Source organism: Scyliorhinus canicula, chromosome 4, assembly GCF_902713615.1.
Source record: "Scyliorhinus canicula chromosome 4, sScyCan1.1, whole genome shotgun sequence".
Taxonomy (NCBI): Eukaryota; Metazoa; Chordata; class Chondrichthyes; order Carcharhiniformes; family Scyliorhinidae; genus Scyliorhinus; species Scyliorhinus canicula.
Window position 1 is genome coordinate 138,033,733 of NC_052149.1, and position 12,174 is coordinate 138,045,906.

Genomic DNA, 12,174 nt, shown 5'->3' on the forward strand with positions numbered 1-12,174 from the left:
CACCCACCCACTCATCTCACATAACACCTTACACACACACACATCCATTTACCCCACACATGCACACAAAAAAACACTAGTCTCACACACTCAATCTCATTTCACACACACTCATATGGACAGGAGGGGGATTAATTTAAACAGACCTGATTTCTCCTCTCACCACTTCTCCATAAACAGAAATGTGTTTTTGATTTTTGATTTCGTCCTTTATGTATTTTCCCCAACTCTTCAATTTGGAGTGATCGATCCTCAGTTAATAACCCCACAGCAGAACTCGAGGTAGGTAAAATAAGAGGGTTGGTTTATTCTACCCACACACAAAGGGCCGGATTCTCCGATACTGGGGCTGTGTCCCCACGCCGGCATGGGAAGTGGCATTTTACACCAGAAAAACTGGCTCAAAATGGTCACCGATTCCCCGTTTTGCTGGGGGCTAGCAGGATGGCAGCGTAGAGCACCCAGCTCTAGCTGGCGATACACCCCAGCGAATTGCTGGGCCCTTGGCCAAGCATGCGCACGGCGGCTTGCTGCGGCAGTGCCATGCAACATGGCGGCAGCCGCTCGCGGTCCTGGCCCACAAAATAGTCTCTCCCCTCGGACAGCCCTGGCCCACCCCATCACAGTGCCCCCAACCCCTGATAAAGTCCCCCCTGCCTGCGGATCAGCCCTCCCCCGACTGGTGCCGCTGGACTGAGTCCACAGCCGCCACGCCAAGTTCCTGACAGATGAGACCACACGTGACCCACGTCATCAAGAATTCGGCCATTCGGGGGCGGAGCATCGGGGGGGGCGGGCCTCAGGCAATGTCCGAGTACGCCGATTTAGAGGGGCAGAGCATCACGAAAGCGGCGCCACCCCCGATTTGGTCGGGAACTTGGATTCTCCGGCCGCTCGCCGAATGCGATTTCGGCATCGCCGACCGATGAATCCAACCCAAAATGTGGGATGGAATTTTGTAATATCCACCCCATTTTGCACTGATTCAATAAAGAGGGATAAAGAAAGAAACTGGTTCAGGGCAAAAACCGCAATTAAAGTAAAATAAAATTGATAATTGTGATTTGACATGAAAAAAATGAAATGAAATGAATGAAAAAATGAATGAAAATCGCTTATTGTCACGAGTAGGCTTCATTGAAGTTACTGTGAAAAGTCCCTAGTCGCCACATTCCGGCGCCTGTCTGGGGAGGCTGGTACGGGAATTGAACCGTGCTGCTGGCCTGCTTGGTCTGCTTTAAAAGCCAGCGATTTATGGAAACTGGAGCAACCGGAGGAAACCCACGCAGACACGGGGAGAACGTGGGTCACAGATAGTGACCCAAGCCGGGAATCAAACCCAGGACCCTGGCGCTGTAAAGCAACAGTGCTAACTACTATGCTACCATGCCACCCTTTATGTTACACTAGCTGGAATGTTTATATAATGCAAGGACTGTTACATTCACAAGAGTTTGATGTGTTATCCTCTGTTCATGTTTAAATTGCTCAGAAACATCCAGAACAACTATTATGGTGGCATTTTATCATTCCAGCCATTTGACAATTGTAAAAAAAAGATTTAATCAAGTAGCCAGGCTGCTGTGGATACTTATTTTCCTTCCTGTCTCCTGGACTGGACAGCGTCAATTTCTAAACATTCTCAGTCCTGAGCTTCCATCGCCATCTGGGGTAGAAAATTCCAAAGATTCACAACCACCTGAGTAAAAACATTTCTCCTCATCTCGGTCCTCAGTGGCTTCCCCCTTATTTTGAAATCATGTCCATTGCTTCCAGACTCCGCAACCAGAGAAAACATCTTACCTGCAGCTATCCTATCTATCCCTTTAAATATTTTCTAGGTTTCAATAATATCACCTCTCATCCTTCAAAAATCAAATGAATACAGGCCCACTTTGCCCAATCTCTCTTCAGAGGACAGTCCTTTGATCCCCGGAACAAGTCTGGTGAACCTTCATTGCACTCCCTTACTGGAAATAGTATCCATTTTGAGGTAAGGGTGATACACTGTCAATTACGACGAGACGAGAGTAGAGTGTAATCGAGGCTTTATTAAGCAGAGATGTGTAGCCTCCCGCAGCTGCTGCTGAAATGGCTGCAGCTCAGACAGCCCACACATTTATACTCCACCTACTGGGCGGAGCCGGCAGGCAGGGTTCTACCCTGTACCTGTAGTACAGGAGCCTTACCGTATTACATCTCATGTATGTGATATATACAAACAGTGGTGACTACCACAGGGACCAAAACTGCACTATTTGTTGCTGAACAATTTGTCAATGTACTCTGTCGATTATTCTTTTGTCTACCGTGTACGCACTGTGTACGTTCCCTTGGCCGCAGAAAAATACTTTACACTGTATTTCAGTACATGTGACAATAAATATCAATCAATTAATCGCAGTACTCCAGATACGGTCCAACCAAGATTAATAATAATAATCTTTATTAGTGTCACCAGTGGGCTTACATTAACACTGCAATGAAGTTACTGTGAAAACCCCCAGTCGCCAACCTCCAGCGCCTGTTCGGGTACACGTGGCATCGGTGTGGGAGGGACATGCATGGGCAAAGCCCGCAGTGTCAACCGGGGCCACCGTGTCCCATGGAACCTGGTTGGACACGGGTCTATGCGTTATGCTAATATGTTGGCCTTCCACCCCCTGCAGACAATGGCGTTTGCCATTTAACCAGCAATGTTGGCCGCCGTCGCGATGGTTGCAGCTCTGCGCGATGATCCTGCAGCCGGGTGAGCGGGGGTCGCTCGAGAGGAAGGGGAAGCTGCAGCAGCAGAGCGGGCAGCAGCAGAGGACCGGACTGCAGAGGGGCAGATGGTGGCCGCACAGGATGGAGAGCCGACCGCCCAACAGAGCAAGGAGGAGGAGGTGCCAAGGAGGCACCGCATGAGGACTCGTTTGTACTGGCAGCCCCCGTCATTCGAGGACCTGCCGGACAGGGAATGCCGTCAGAGACTCCGGATGAGCAGAGAGACAGTGCGGCACATCTGCCAGATGATGGTACACCTGGCACCACGGGAGTGTGGGGGAGTACACCCGCTCCCGGTGACTGTCAAGGTGACGGTCACCCTGAACCTTTGAGCGACAGGATCCTTCCAGTCGTCGAGTGGGGACCTGTCCGGGATCTCGCCACACAGGTGCATCTGCGCCATCACGGAGGCCCTATATGCACAGGCGGATCATTACACCCATTTCAATGTGGACCGAGCCCACCAGAATTTCCATCGTCGTCGGGGTGTCCCAAGTCCAGGGGGCGATAGATGGGATGCTTGTCACCCTACTGGCACTTGCGGATAACAGGCCGCTCTATGCTAACTGAAGGGGGTAACCACTTAATGAACGTACAGCTGGTCTGTAACCATCATCTGTGCATCGTGCACCTCTGCACCCTATGCCCGGGCAGTGTGCACGTCTCCTTCATCCTGGCACACTCGGTGATTCCTGACATGTTCAACCCCTCCCCATCCCCCCGGCTGAGGGGTTGCCTCCTGGGCGACAGGGATAACCCGCTGCGACTGTGACTGATGGAGGCACATACCAACCTGACCTATCCGGAGGCACATACCAACACGGAAACAGGATGGTCTGAGGGCAGACCGGCCCCAGGAACCAGCTTCTGTCCAGACGGGTCCCAGGATTCTGGAACATCCAGTCCCAGCCACAGTGCCTATACAGTCAGAGACCCAGAGACCACAAGAGGGGATGACGGCGGGCATCCAGAACCTGCAGGTGCAGGTGGTGGCATTGGAGATAACGGTTTTGGCCATGGATCAGCGTGTCCAAGGCCTGGGGCATTCTGTGCAGGCGGTGGCCGAGGCCCAGGACAGGACTGCCCTCTCACAGGCAGCCATGTGCCAGAGCCACCAGGCCATCGCAGCAGCACTCCTGTGCATGGCCCAGTCACAGTAGGACATGGCTGGGAACGTCGGCAGCATTGCCCAGGCGCTGGCCAGCATTGCGCAAGCTTGAGCTGTCTGAATTTCTTTCATTAATACACTATTGGAAATTATCTTCAGATTTCTGTTTACCTCCGAAGATAACAGTGACTCCAGGCACTAGCCGGCGCTGTCTACCATTTTACTCTTGAACAGGTATCAGCATAAAGAGCTCTGCACATGTATAATAGACTGGCCCTCATTCCAAATTTAAGGGTTGGGAAAAGTACTTACAAAGGGGCAAACCAAAAATCAAAAACATCTTTCTGTTTACAGACAGGTAGTGAGAGAAGAAATCAGGGCTGTTTAAATTAATCCCCCTCCTGTCCGGAACAGAAAGTGGGAGGTCAAATCTGGGATTGATCCATTTTGAATTTGGCCAGATTCCAAATTAAGAGATAAAGGAACCAATTGGAAGGCAAAAGAGGGAAACTCCTTGATTGAAACTAAGTTTATAGACACGTACATAGAAAATAGAACTGGCTCCCCATTCATTATCATCATGGATGATCATCAAGTTCAATACCCTTGATCCCTTAAGCGCCAAGAGCTACATCTAATTCCTTCTCGAAATTGCACAATGTTTTCGCCTCAACTACTTTTTTGGAGCGAATTCCACAGATTCACCACTCTCTGGGTGAAGAAATTTCTTCTCACCTCAGTACTAGAAGGTTTACCCACTTATCCTCAAACTATTACCCCTAGTTCTGGATTTCCCCACCTTCGGGAACATTCTTTCTGAAGTATAGCTAGCGCAATCCTTCTTTCCAGTTTTAATCAGGGGTACTTGGTCAGCAAATTTAAAAAGGGAGGCCGTATCTGTGCTGGGTGAGCAGCAGGTCTGGCTGGCTGAGACCTTCTTTTCATTTTCAGAATAGGGAGTCTCGGAAAGTTCCTGAACAGCCCCTCCTTTGGTGAGGGATTTACATTGTCTAGATTTAAACCAAAACAAGATTACACCCCTGCTGGGTTAGCAGGAGGTCTGGTTACCCAAACCCACATTTTAAAATCTGGAGGGAGACCCAAGGGATTCCAAAATACCGCCAGAGCTGGACAGGAAACTCTCCCCCAGTCAAAAAGCCCCATAAAGGATCACTGGGACTGCACCTCCATTAAAGGGCAGTGGTGTTTCAGAGGACCTGTTAGGATGTTGCCCCCTCCAAATCCTTGGCCTGGAAGCAAGTGACTAATGTCACTGGCCACACAGAAGCCATCACCTAATGCACGAGCAGAGAGACTTCAACCAGAATGGACCCCATACCTATCCCATGAGACTACTGCATTGTAACCAGATCCAGTATGGATGCGTAAGGGGCCCTGCCAGAAGACCATCTTCCTGTCACCCCAGCCCAGAAAAGCTGGCCTAAGTTGAGGGCCCCAGACTATCCACCTGTTGCTCTGCCAGGTCCCAGCAACAGGAGCTGGATTGCTCCTGTCATGCTAGCAACTGAACTAGGATGCGTAAAGAAGCCAAAGTCCATCTTTGGTAGCCCATTCCCCTGATCCTTGGCCAAAGCCTAGTTCCGGAATCCAAATAACTGAACCCCCAGGTTACCCTAAGCGAACGGGCAGGCACTAAGCTGGACAAAAGCAGTTCAGTCCTATGATCCCAGGGCCTGGGACCTCCAAATTGAGATGCCCAGCATTCTCCTATGCATCGCACAGAGCAGCTCAACCCACACTCGACCCCGAGTGTTCATCACCCCGCCCACTGTCCCTGCAAATTCTTGTGAAGTGTTAAATCGCAAATGGTGAACTGACACATGCACAGAGTCAGCACATGTAAAGTACATGCTGTCAAGTGGGAATAACGTTGGAAAGGTGAGAATTCAACACATTAAATCACAGATAAGTGAAGTTTTGGCTCCGCAAACCGTGATTATATGTACAACATTTGCATGTATAAACAAATTGTGATACCTGCAGTTGTGAACGATGTGTGATGGCTCGTAAAAAGAGAATATTGGCTGCTTTAGACAAATTCTTCAAAATGTAATAAACATGCTCTATTATTGGAAATGGGAGAATCAGACACCCTGTATTAACTACACAGCCTAAAATGAAATGTTCTTACCTGTTGTAACATTGAAACAGAAATTAAACTTATGCATGTCAAAGGAGAGTGCGTCATCCCAAAGATGCAGCCACTGAGACAGATCGCAAAATAATAATTCACCGATATAGAATTATAGAATCCCTACAGTGCAAGAGGCCATTTGGCCTATCAAGTCTGCATCAACCATCTGAAAGAGCACCCTACGTAGGCCTACACCCCCGCCCTATCACCATAACCCCACAAACTTGTACATCCCTGGACAAAAGGGGCAATTTAGCATGGCCAATTCACCTAACCTGCACATTTTTTGATTTAAGGAGGAAACCTGGACAGAGGGAGAAGGTGCAAACTCCACACAGACAAATATATCCATCTCTTTGTTCGACGTCTCTTTAATCTCCAATGTCCCTCGACTTCTTGTCACTTCTCAATGCTGCATTACTGGCAGGCATTAATCAAAACTCCAAATGGCACCCTACATGATTGCTTCTTGATTTTCCCACATCTTTTCAGCATTTGACACAATCAAGTCCTCCTCCAATGCCTTTGCAATGGATTAGCTCTCACTCAGTTCCACTACTAGAGGTCAATCTATAAACAAAGCATTGCTCAGCTTGCCTCCCTGTGATGTTACTTCTGGCATCATCAAAGGCATTTATCACATGGGACACACTCGAGTACAACTAGAACATTCTGATAATAAAACTGCACACAGATCTCTGATTTTTCATAGCATTTTCTAACATAGCAGAACCTCTGTAGATACTCAAAAATAATCTGGTGGGGCAGCACGGTGACGCAGTGGGTTAGCCCTGCTGCCTCACGGTGCCGAGGTCCCAGGTTCAATCCCGGCTCTGGGTCACTGTCCATGTGGAGTTTGCACATTCTCCCTGTGTTCGCGTGGGTTTCGCACCCCACAACCCAAAGATGTGCAGGCTAGGTGGATTGACCATGGTGGCATGTGAGATTACCTTTAAGAAATGGATGTTTAAGCAATGTACCTTTAAGAAATTGAGCATCTCATATTACTGAAGTGATGTCAGAGGGGGGAGCTGAGCTGAGATCACTTCTGCTTTTAGTTTCAGTTTGAGAAAGCAGCTGAAAAGTGCCTGGCTGGTTTGCTGTGAGCTGTTTTGAAAGGAGAAAGCCAGTTTTGAGAAAAGAGCTTGGGTGTGTCTGTGTTTGCAGTAAGCTGGATCTGCTGTGATCTTTGCCATGAAAGACTATCTCTGAATCATGTGGGTGATTTAAACTCATAATAGTAATGTTTTTAACGTGATGTGTTTCTGTTTAAATGTGTTACGACTTTTGGAGGTTTGAAGAAACATTTTGAGGAATTATTTTGTGTTGTATTATTTTAAGTAAGGGGTGTTAAGGGATCCAATGTTTATTGAAGAAGGTGAAGTTGAATTCATGGAATAAACATTGTTTTGTGTTTAAAAATCCATAATTGTAGCACCACACCTGGAGAACAAGCCCTGTGCTTCAAAAGCAACAATACATTAAAGTGGGGGTTGGTTGAACTCCATGATACATTTTGGGGTTCTAAAAACGCCGGTCCCATAACAATTGGGGGCTCGTCCGGGATAAAAGTCTATCTATTGGATTGGCTTTTGTGAGCTTAAAGACAGTGAAGGATTGTTGCTTTTCCGGTGTGGTATTTTAGTTTAAGTGGGGAGAGTGTTGTGAACAATGGCTCTTTCGGAGGCTCAGAAGTTTTTGGGGGTGGAGAATGTCACACGCAGTACCTTACGGACAGAGACAAAAAGCAGACTGTTAGGTTTGGCAAAAACATTGCAGTTAACATTACCTGACAAAATGCGAAAATATGAGGTAATTATGGTGGTGGTTAAGCATTTAAAGTTGCCTGAGATAGAGTCTGACTCATTGGAAATGGCAAAACTTCAGTTGCAAATTAAACAAATGGAACATGAGAAAGAATTAAAGCGGCTTGAATATGAAAGAGAGAGAGAGAAGAAAAAGAAAGGGAGATACAGATCAGGGAAAAAGATAAAGAGAGGGAGTTTGAACTTTGGAAAATGGCCATGAAACATGAAAGTCAATTAAAATTGGCAGACATAAAGGGAAACGTACAGTTGGATGATAGTGATGAGGATAGTGAGAAAGAGCGTCATAGTCGAAGGCTTGGTGGGAATCTATGTAAATATGTCCAAGCATTGCCAAAGTTTGACGAGAAGGAAGTGGAAGCCTTTTTCATTTCATTTGAGAAGGTAGCTAAACAAATGCAATGGCCACAAGACATGTGGGTGTTACTGATTCAAACAAAGCTGGTAGGTAGAGCTTGTGAAGTGTTTGCATCACTGCCGGAGGAGGTATCTGGAACGTATGAGGAGGTGAAGAAATCCATCTTAGGTGCATATGAGCTAGTGCCTGAAGCCTACAGACAAAGGTTTAGAAATTTAAGGAAAGAATTTGGTCAAACATACATGGAGTTTGAAAGGATCAAACAGAGTAATTTTGATAGGTGGATAAGGGCTTTGAAAATAGACCAAGCGTATGAAGCTCTCAGAGAAATTATACTTTTGGAGGAGTTTAAAAATTCAATTCCTGATGTAGTGAGAACTCATGTGGAAGAACAGAGGGTTAAAACTGTGAGATTAGCAGCAGAAACGGCAGATGATTATGAATTAGTTCATAAATCAAAGATTGGTTTCCGACATCAGTTTCAGCCGGTGAGGACTAGAAACTGGGGACATGAGAAATACTCAAGTGGAAAAGGTAAAGATGATCTGATGGGAGACAATAAAGAGAGTGTACCTCAGGTTGAAAAAGAAATCCAGGAGGGTGGAAAAGAAATGAAAAGTTTCAAATGTTTTCACTGTAATAAACTAGGCCATGTAAAGTCACAGTGTTGGTGGTTGAAGAAAAGCACTGGGAAGGCTGATGTGGTAAAACAGGATAAGACAGTGGGATTTGTTAGAGTGGTAAAGGAAAGCCCAAGGGAAGTGAAGGCGGTGCAAATGATTGTACAGCCTGTTCAAGAAGTAATTGTTAAGAAGGTGCCAGATGTCTTTAAAGAATTTACTTGTGTGGGTAAAGTTTACTCATGTGTATCAGGAGGAGCAGGTAAAGAAGTCACAATTTTAAGAGATACAGGGGCTAGTCAATCTTTAATGGTAAGAGATGAGGAATTATGTAGTTTGGGAAGTATGTTGCCAGAAAAGGTGGTGATATGTGGGATTCAGGGTGAGAGGTGTAGCATTCCATTATATAAGGTAAGGTTGGAAAGTCCAGTGAAGAGTGGTGAAGTGGTAGTAGGAGTAATAGAGAAACTATCTTGTCCAGGAATACAGTTTATATAGGGAAATTATGTCGCTGGATCACAGGTGGGAGTGATGTCTACTGCGGTTGATAAGCCAGTGGAAAATCAGACAACTGAAGTGTTGAAGGACGAATATCCTGGGATTTTTCCGGATTGCATAGTAACCCGGTCGCAAAGTCAGAGGTTAAGACAAGAGGAGAAATCAGAGTGAAGATGAAGTTGAAGTGCAATTATCAGAAACGATTTTTGATCAGATAGTTGAAAAAGAACAAGAACAGGTGGAAGATGAGGCAGATATTTTTAGTTCAGGAAAATTGGCAGAGTTACAACAGAAAGATGTAGAAATAAAACGGATATATCAGAAAGCATATACGGAAGAGGAGCCTGAGAGTATACCAGAGTGTTATTACCGTAAAAGTGATGTCTTGATGAGAAAATGGAGACCTGTATGTATGCAGGCGGATGAAAAGTGGGCAAAAGTTCATCAAGTAGTATTGCCGGTAGGGTATAGAAAGGAGGTGTTGCGAGTTGCATATGTGGTACCAGTGGGAGGTCATTTGGGAATAGGGAAAACTCAAGCTAAAATCCAGAAACATTTTTATTGGCCTGGACTACATCAAGATGTAGTGATAGGGAAACCTCAAGCAGTGATAAAACCAGCGCCCTTAATACCCATTCCAGCATTTGAGGAACCTTTTACAAGGGTCCTAATCGATTGTGTAGGACCACTTTCTAAAACAAAAAGTGGGAATCAATATCTTTTGACTATAATGGATGTGTCTACTAGGTTTCCAGAGGCCATTCCAGTATGTAATATTACAACTAAAAGGATTGTGAGGAGTTACTTCAATTCTTTACTAGATATGGAATACACACAGAAATTCAATCGGATCAAGGATCGAATTTTACTTCAAGGTTATTCAAAGAAGTTATGGATAGCTTAAGAATAAAACAATTTAAATCAATTGCGTATCATCCAGAATCGCAGGGCGCATCAGAAAGGTGGCATCAGACATTGAAGACAATGTTGAGGGTGTATTGTCAAGATTATCCAGAGGATTGGGATAAAGGAATTCCATTTGTATTGTTTGCAATTAGGGATGCACCTAATGAGTCTACCAAATTTAGTCCTTTTGAACTAATTTTTGGTCATGTGGTAAGAGGACCACTTAAATTGATTAAGGAAAAATTGGTGGGTGAGAAATCGGAAATTACACTATTGGATTGCGTGTCAAATTTGAGGGAACGATTAAAAAGAACAGGTGAGGGGCAGCATGGTGGCCTAGTGGTTAGCACAACCGCCTCACGGCGCTGAGGTCCCAGGTTCGATCCCGGCTCTGGGTCACTGTCTGTGTGGAGTTTGCACATTCTCCCCGTGTCTGCGTGGGTTTCGCCCCCACAACCCAAAAATGTGCAGAGTAGGTGGATTGGCCACGCTAAATTGCCCCTTAATTGGAAAAAATAATTGGGTAATCTAAATTTATAAAAAAAAGAGCAGGTGAATTGGCGAGACAACATTTGAAAGTTGCACAAAATGTGATGAAACGGTAGCGGACAAGAAATCCAAAGTTCGTAGTTTTGCCAGTGGGGATAAAGTTTTAGTGTTGTTACCAGTGGTAGGTGAGCCTTTAAAAGATAGGTTTTGTGGACCGTATCAGATTGAAAGGAAATTAAGTGAGGTGAATTAGGTTTTGTGGACCGTATCAGATTGAAAGGAAATTAAGTGAGGCGAATTATGTGGTAAAAACACCAGATAGAAGGAAGACTCACTGAGTGTGTCATGTGAATATGCTTAAAAGGTACTTTGAAAGGGAAGGAGAGAAAAGGGAAGTTTTAATGATTCTAACTCAAAGTGACGGACCAAATCCAGATGACTGTGAATTTGACATACCTCAAATTAAATTGGAAAATGAGGATGTTCTTAAAAATTGGGATGAATTGTTGTTACCTTCCAGAGGAAAAACGAACTGACCTGAAAGAGTTATTGATATCACATGGGCAAGTTTGTAGAGATAAATTGGGAAGTACTAAAATGGCTATACATGATGTAGATGTGGGAAATGCTGTTCCTATCAAACAACATCAATATAGACTTAATCCTTTAAAATTGGCACAGGTTAACAGATAGATTGAGAGTATGCTGAAAAATGGAATAACTGAAGTGGGTTGCAGCCAGTGGAGCTCACCCATAGTGATGGTACCTAAACTAGACGGTACCGAACGGTTGTGTGTGGACTATCGAAAGGTGAATGCAGTTACAAGAACGGACTCTTACCCTATCCCACATTTGGAGGATTGCATTGAGAAAGTGGGACAATCTGCTTTTATTTCCAAATTGGATTTACTGAAAGGTTACTGGCAAGTAGCTTTTATTTGAAAGGGCGAAGGAAATTTCAGCTTTTGTGACTCCAGATGGCATTTATCAGTTCAAAGATATGCCATTTGGCATGAAAAACACCCCAGCAACATTTCAACGGTTAACTAATACCGTCGTTTCAGGATTACCTAATTTTGTGGTATACATCGACGATCTGGTAGTTTTCAGCCAGACATGGAAAGAACATTTCCATGGTAGCACGGTAGCATTGTGGATAGCACAATCGCTTCACAGCTCCAGGGTCCCAGGTTTGATTCCGGCTTGGGTCACTGTCTGTGCGGAGTCTGCACATCCTCCCCGTGTGTGTGTGGGTTTCCTCCGGGTGCTCCGGTTTCCTCCCACAGTCACAAAGATGTGCAGGTTAGGCGGATTGGCCATGATAAATTGCCCTTAGTGTTCAAAATTGCCCTTAGTGTTGGGTGGGGTTACTAGGTTATGGGGATAGGGTGGAGGTGTGGACATTGTGTAGGGTGCTCTTTCCAAGAGCCGGTGCAGACTCGATGGGC